We start from the raw sequence: 8,335 nt of genomic DNA, 5'->3' as shown, positions 1-8,335 counted from the left end.
GTGATGGGATGGGGGCTACATTGATCCTATTCCATTCAGAAGCCGTGTCTGGCCACAATGCCTCCTCCCCTACAATATATACTTCCCCCAGTTCCTCTGTATAGGGTAGGATTGCTTCCATCTTTGTGGCTTGTTATACCATGTTATGTTATGTTCCCCTGGAGGATATGAGTTCAAAGATACACCTCTCACACCCACACTAACTTCTCCCAGGAAGGTATCTTAAATTTTATCATCAGTTCACATTCCCTCCCTTTATGAAAACACACCAAAGTCTTAGCAAGATCATATTTTCAAGGCTCCCCCAGCCCCCGCAGATAAAAATCAATGGGATCTTTGCCTGCAGAAACTTCCTGGTAACCAATACCATCTATTTTTCTGTGGTTATCAAGAGCATGTTTAACTGTGGACCGCTTCCATATATCAGAATGGTGAGAGTTCATTTTTGTAAATTTTTGTAATGACTTCAAATTCCTTTTGCAAAATGGGGAGGTTGTTGCAAAGAGGCAAATAGTGTTCGATTTCTTTCACATGTACACATACCGCAGGGGATTTTTCTCATAGTCCTAAGAAAAGTGTTGCCTGACCCACGGTGGATTTTGATGTTTTTCCTACGGACCAGCACAGCTGACTTTGTTTTGCGTGTCACTGAAAAACACTCGCCTTTTCTAGAAAGGAAGGGATTTGATTACAGAGGAGCCCTGCATGTGGGCAGTGCCATCTGCAAACTGTCTGTGGCGCCCAACCCAGTCACGACTGCCAGGCCCAGGCTCCTGGCTGGGTTTCACGAGAACGAGGCAACTGGTTCTGCAGCTCAGGCTGTCATTAAAAGGCGCAGCTGCAGGGTCTGGCGGAAAAGTTGGCAACTGCAGCCTTTCCACAGCAGCCTGCGAGACAGAAATGTAGCTGCCGATGCTTCCCCAGGGCTTCAGCGTGCGAATCTGTCCGCAAAGCCAAAGAACGGGTGCCACCATCATGGGTTGCAGACTGGGCCAACAGTTCCTCCTGGCTCCATTCAGCATTGTGAATTCAGTAACACTATCTGGGTGAGTCGGCCTCACATGCCCATTTATTCTGACTGGCCAAAATACTTCCACAGACTTAAGGGAGCACAGTGCCGAGAAATGCTGTAATGAGGGGGAAGGAGGGGGGAATCACCAGCCGGCCCCGTTATTTTATTTTTATGTATTTATTGCATTCCTTTCCTGTCTTTCCTCCAACTGGCATACATGGTGTCCCCTCCCCTATTTTTATCTTCTCAGCAACCCTGTGAGGTAGGCCAGGCTGAGAGGGAGTGACTGTTCCAGGGTCACTCGGGGAACTTGAGGGCTGAGTAGGGATTTGAACCCTGGTCTCATAGAATCATAGAATAGTACGGTTGGAAGGGGCCTACGAGACCATCGAGTCCACCCCCCTGCTCAGTGCAGGAATTCCAGTCAAGCATCCCTGACAGATGGCTGCCCAGCCTCGTCTTGAATGCCTCCAGTATCGGAGAGCCCACCACCTCCCTGGGTAATTGGTTCCATTGTCCTCTTGCACTAACAGTCAGGAAGTTTGTCCTGATGTTCAGCCGGAATCTGGCTTCCGGTCACTTCAGCCCATGATTCCGTGTCCTGCACTGTGGGATGATCGAAAAGAGATCCTGGCCTTCCTCCTGAGTCCCAGTCTAGCACTCTGACCACTACGCCACACTGCCTCTCCCTGACCACTGGCCTTGGAGCCCAACCCTTCCTCCTTTCACTGAACCTACTTAGCCCCATGCCCACTCTTATTTGGCCACACCCTGCCTTTTAAAGAAATTGAGATGAAATAACAAGAGTATCTCTGAGCATGCACTGAGCACTTTCCTGTGAAGCACCACCTGTTTTCACCCACTTACAATTAAAGATCAGGACTTTCACGCTGGCTGAGAATGATGGGAATTACAGTCCAACACATCTGGAGGGCATCTGTATTAGGTCTTCCTACAGTAATCCTGTAATGTGGCTAATGTTTATGCCAGTAACTGCAGAGCTGGTGATACTCTTACTTTCACAGCTGAGAACCCATGGGCTCCAACGGCGAGAATCAGTTCCACTGGTTTTTATACTCCGGGTCACCAACATCATTAGCAGAGGTCTGTCTCTTAGGAACCTGGCATGCAGAAACTTAGCAAGTGTCATGGAGGAGACGAAGCGATGGAGAAAAGGTCCGTCTGCTTATTTACCTATCACAAGCATGCTTCCTCATAGAAACATTATTTCCACAGGTTAGACTTCCTTTAAAGGCACAGGAGGAGAACCAGGAAAAAAAATGGCAACCCTGTTCATATATGACATCATAAAAATGTGCATTCGAAATGTGCATTAAAAAGGTGCATGTGCATTTAATGCATTAAATGTGCATTAAAATGTGCATCTCTCTGCCTTGCACGAAAGCAGTTCATGCAGGAGAGAAAGTGAAGAAATTGTATGTACGCAGCAATCTGTCTTATACCGACCACCATTTAGCTCAGTATTGTCTACCCCAGGGTTACCCCATTGTCTACCCCAGAGATACCCCAGCAGAATTCAGGCTTGCAGGAACTACTTGGTCTTTTACCAGAAACCTGAGATCTGCCAACAGGAGCCTGGTGGGAAAGAGATATCCTGGCAATTAAACAGCACTAAGTCCAGGAATGTGTTTAGAGTACCAGAAACGAACACAGTTCATGGTGCTCCAAGGATACCCCTCCCCACAACCTTCTTCGTTTCAGCAGCATATATTTTAGGGCAATGAAGAGTCATTTTGTTGTTGCAAATCGCAAATCCTTGCAGATTTACCAGCATTGTTTAGCTTAAGCCTCTCCCTGCTGGTAACTAAGCTTAAAGAGAAGGATTTCAACCTTTTAGAGTGAAGAAAACACTGTATGACAGCTGGAAAACCACCAAATGTTCAGTAGTCAAGGGCAGAGGAAGGTGGCATGGTGAAACAGAGCAGGCGCTTTGCATGCAGAGGCTTCCTGGTTCCATTCCCCGGCATCTCCTGGTAGGGCTAGGAAAGTCCCCTGACTGAGACCCTGGAGAGCCATTGCTGCCAGTCAGTGTTCAACAATACTGGACTAGCTGGACCAAGGGTCTGACTCAGCATTGTTGGAAAGTCTGGTGTCACTTCCAGCAGAGTTGCTTTATACAGAGAAAGCGTGGCAACGCAGCATTTAGCACTGGTTCTGGTTGCAATAAACGCAGGCTAGAGCCAGTTTAGCAGAAGTTCAGCTCAGCTCCCTGTATTAGTGTTTTTATACATGCCATCAGAGAAGGCTATGCAACACTGTTTAACTACAAGTACCCTCTCAAGCTGTGTGTGTGTGTGTGTGTGTGTATAAGTAAGCGAAGGCATGAGATAGGGTTACTCGCTTCCTCTCTGGAGAGGCCACATGGAGCTTGTTGCAGAGGCAAAAGGAGAAGGAGGAAGAAGGAAGAGGAAGGGGAGGGAGGAGGAAATAGGAACTGATCAAGCTACAGGACATTCTCTATCGCCCCACAGGGTCTGGACACATCTGGAGTTGCTCCTATTATCTGACAAGCATAAGGCATCTTCCGATGTTCCTAAGCTGCAGTCCTTCTCCTGTCCAACCAGCAGAAGTTTTGCATGCTAAGAACCAGTTGAAGCCCACTGTGCAAAAATGATCCCAAACCCCATTCCAGCCATGCCTGTTCCTCACTGGGTACATGAGAGCTCTGAAGTTTAAGTGGCACTGAGTTCAGCCTCTGCTTTGGTATTTTAGTTATTTTCCCCCTCCAGCGTTGCATTTCGGAAGTCGCGTTCTTCCCAGAAAGCAATCAATAAAAACATTCTTCAATAAAGTCACAAGCGACTGCAGGCAGCGGGAGAAGGATTAATGGCACGATCCTGTCCACACATGTTTACGCCGAGGCAAGTCACATTTTGTTCCATAGGGCTTAGCCCCAGTAAGCCTGTTTATGATTGCAGTCTAAGGGTTGTCTCCAATGTTAATCGTACTTAGAGTAGACACATTGAAATGAACAGGATTTAAGTTAGACTAACATTGCATTAGGGATGTATGAGAAATTCGTTTCAGCTTGTTTTTGCTCAGGATTTACCTTCTGGACCGGACAGGTATTCAGAAGCAATCTGCCATACATTTCTGAGCTTGCAGTATGAGTCACGTGCCCCCAAAATTGCATTTGGCAGAAAAATGCACACGAAAAAATGCGCATTTTGAAAAATGCGCAGAAATACACTTTACTCAATGGGAGAAGAATGCGTACATTTTAAAGGTGCGCGCATTTGATGTGTACATTTGGAAAAATATGCATGAAAATATGCGCAGATTTTCATGTGAAAAAACACACACCTAAGTTCACAATCTGATAGGGACTCGAGTCTGAGATGGAATTTGGAGGACTTCGACGAACTTGAGTTGTGCTGATTTGCACATCCTTACATTACATACAACTTGCTGTCTCTAAGTGTCCAGGGGTCCTTTTCCTATACAAGCTTACTCACACTCACAGGGGCATTCCTAGCCACTTAAACAATTCAGGGCCTAGGCCCATAGGACACAAATCTGCATAAAATCTGCATAATTTATAACTAGGTGATGCAAATTTAGACATCATTACTGGGCTTTCACAGGAGACAAAACCAGCCAATTAATTTCTCATGCAAATCATCTCAAATAAAATAGATGCTTCAATTAATTGGAAGATCATCCCCAAACAGACGGAAAAAGACTTTTTCTCATCTTAGCGTCCATGCAGGGGAAGATTTGGGGGTGGATGGGAGGTGTTGCAGGATGTGGGAAGGGGAGAGTTAACCCTTCTGTCATCAGAGCCCCTGAAAATGGCCTCCTGGAGGGCAATTAATCTGAGGGGCAAAAACCCTTCCTTTTGCAGCAAGGGAGACTCGCGGCTCTGGCGAATAACTCAAGGCCCTTGGAAATAGATTTGGGACCCGCAAGGCTAGTAATGCTCCTTGGCACATCCTATTCATATGGACAGGTTATGGGCTTGCAATGACACAGCAGGATGGAATCCCACTAGCAACATTTCTAGGAAAAAGCCCCCTCCCAGGTCACGCTGTGGTGAAGTCCGGGCAGGTCACTCACTCGCGGTCACTTTCCCGCGGAATCCCACTCTCCCGTAAACAAATTCTGCAACACGATCTCCGGGGCTGGGGCGCCAGTTTGGAAGGTGACACCCCAGACGGGTCACGGTGAACTGTTGACTCACGTCTCACTCTTTGGCTGATTCAGCCATGGTATTTATAACTCTTGGTGATCTCCAATCCAAATTGTGCCCTGGCCCAGCTCTGAATGTTGATTTTAACCTATTTTGCCATCCAGTGGAACTAGCCGGAACTCTAAAGGAGCTTTCCAAGGTGCTGAACCCCACTCCAAAACAGGTTCAACCCCTTGGATAGCTCCTTTAGAGTTCTGGCTGGTTCTGAATGGGTTCAGCCCCTTGGATAGCTCCTTTAGAGTTCTGGCTGGTTCTGAATGGGTTCAGCCCCTTGGATAGCTCCTTTAGAGTTCTGACTGAAATCCAGAAGGGACTCACAGCCCCACTGAAGTCGGAGCCACCAGCCTCCGCTGATGTCCGTCTCCCCCAAGATGGCACCTTCCAGATGTGATGCACTACAACCGCTATCATGCCCAGCTGGGAAGGCTGTATTGTACTTATAGGGCAGTATCCAATGGTAGACTTACTTAGGGTAGGCCTATTCACTTCGGTGGGTCTACTCTGTGTAGGATTACCATTGGATACTGCTCATACAGCCAGCGTGGTGTAGTTTTTAAAGAGCTGGACTGCAGGTTGGGAGACCTGGGTTCTAGTCCCCACTGGGTGACTCCAGGCCAGTCACTGACCCTCAGCTTTACCTACCTTGCAGGGTTGTTGTGATGATAAAATGGAGAGGAGGGGGAGGAGCACATAAGCCGCCTTGGGTTTCTTGCAAGAAGAAAAATGGTGGGATATAAATGTAATAATAAATAGTAAATCAATACATATTATGGGTGTGATCTCCTGTCTCTATGCCGTATGATTCACTGCTGGTTCCAAGAACATCCATTTGCTTTATGCCATATGATTGAACAGATGTGATGCAGGAAGGAAAGGAGAACTTCTGTTGTAGTCAGGGTGAGATGCAATGGTTGGAGTATTGGACTAAGTCTGGGGAGACCCAGGTTCAGGTCCCCACTAGGGTCGCCGTGAACTGTTGACTCATGTCTTACTATCTGGCTGATTCACCAGTGGTATTTATAACAGGGGTCACCTTTCGCGATACCCAGTCCAAACCGTGCCCTGGCCCTACCTGAATGTTGAGCTTAACCTATTATGCCAGCCTGCCCCAAGATGGCACCCTCCAGATGTGTTGGACTACAACACCCATCATGCCCAGCTGTATTGCACTCAAACAGCAAGTGTGGCGTACTGGTTAGAGTATTGGACTGGGACTCGGGAGATCCAGGTTCTAGTCCCCACTCGGCCATGAAGCCCACTGGGTGACTTCGGCACAGTCATTGACTTTCAGCCTAACCTACCCCACAGGGTTGTTGTGAGGATAAAATGGAGAGGAGGAGGAGAAAGACCACATAAGCCACCTTAGGTTCTTAGCAAGAGGAAAGAAAGGTGGGATGTAAATGTAATAATAATAATAATAATAATAATAATAATAATACAGCTGGAATCGCCTGACACTATGGCATGTGATTCCCTGCTGCTCCCAAGAACATCCTGTTTGCTTTATGCCATAAGAATGAACGGATGTGATTCAAGAAGGAGACGAGAGCATGAGTTGTGGTGGGGGTGCAGTGTAGTGGTCAGAGTGTTGGACTGACCCAGGTTCTCATCCCCACTCGGCCATGAATCTCACTGGGTGACTTTGGACCATTCACTGATTCGCAGGCTAACCTACCTCGCAGGGTTGTTGTGAGGATAAAATGGAGAGGAGGAGGATCGTGTATGCAGCCTCAGGCTCGTGGGAGTAAAAAAAAGGTAGGGTAATAAATAAATAAATAAATGATGATAAATTACTCATGAATCTCAGGCAGTCCCACATCCATTCATCCAGGCATGGCAAAAGTTCTGCAGCTGACCTGTAATTTTTTCTGAAGACATTTTTCTGAGAAATGTTCTGAGGTTTTTCTTTTTCTCATCCCCCCGCCCCCTTAGAAAAAGTAGGCTACTTTGCAGCATCTTCTTTGAATATTCTCCACTATTTTTGTGTGTGGTGGTTGCCATCCCGCCTCCGCCACATGCCCAGGAACAATGCGAGGTCTGGGGCACTGTGGAGGATGCAAAATGAAGGCCAAGTTGCCATCCTGGATCTGAGGTCAGAGACAGTGCCCTGACCTCGGAGCAGGGAATCCGACAGGGCTCCGACCTCAGAGGACGGAATCCGTGTTCCTCCCACCACCACCCCCGCAGCCAGCACAGGGAAAACCATGCTGGCTGCCTTTCTGAGATTGGAAAAGGAACCATGGGGCAGAGGTAGGGGGGGTGTTCCAGTGGGGGGGGGGAAGGGAGGGGAGTGGACAGGCCAGGCTATGAGCTGTCCCAAATGCTCCTCACCATCCTTCCCCTCCAGAACACCCCTGCTAGAGGTGCAAAAAAGCCCACCTAGTTAAAATTCAGAGCGGGACGACAGGGAGGCAAAGAAGATGGGGGCTGGACTCGATGGTCTTGTAGGCCCCTTCCAACCCTACTATTCTATTATTCTATGATAAGATTGTCTTCTCCCTCTGCATTTGGATGATCATCAAGCCTCTGGGTTTGGAGGGTTACGATCATCAAGGACGGAAGTTATAGGATTAGTTTTCTTAGGGAAAAGAAAGAGGCTGTGCTAATGCCATGACTAATGCTGAATCCCACCTACAAGGAACAGTTTTCCATTCCCTCGAGAAATTCAGCGAAATCCCCCCCACACACAGAGACACACACAATTTCTCTGCCCACAAATCGGCTGAAGAATTTGAAGAGGTGAACGGTGCACAGCTCTAGGCAAAATCTTCATTGCTTCCCCCAAAGAAGCTTTCTCGGTGTTTTCGTTTTTTTAAAAAACGAAATACACAAAACATGTCAAGATAAAGAATACAGACACATTACTAAAAGGCACCATGTAATATTTATACGGAATTCAAATAGCTGTTATTCCCATCAGAGGATGTCTCGTGTAGAATTCATCACCAGCGTTCAAAAGCTACATCTTTTTGGATACTTACAAGGAACATTTTGCCAGGCAGTTAATTCGACCATGTGGAATGCAATCCTCCCCCCAACCCACCACCAGCAATAATAATAATAATAACAACAACAACAACAACAACAACAATAATAATATACTTCACTTATCT

This window comes from Heloderma suspectum, chromosome 15, assembly GCF_057233095.1.
Source record: "Heloderma suspectum isolate Gila_16-S chromosome 15, 16-S_ref, whole genome shotgun sequence".
Lineage (NCBI taxonomy): Eukaryota > Metazoa > Chordata > Lepidosauria > Squamata > Helodermatidae > Heloderma > Heloderma suspectum.
This window is presented reverse-complemented; position numbering follows the sequence as displayed.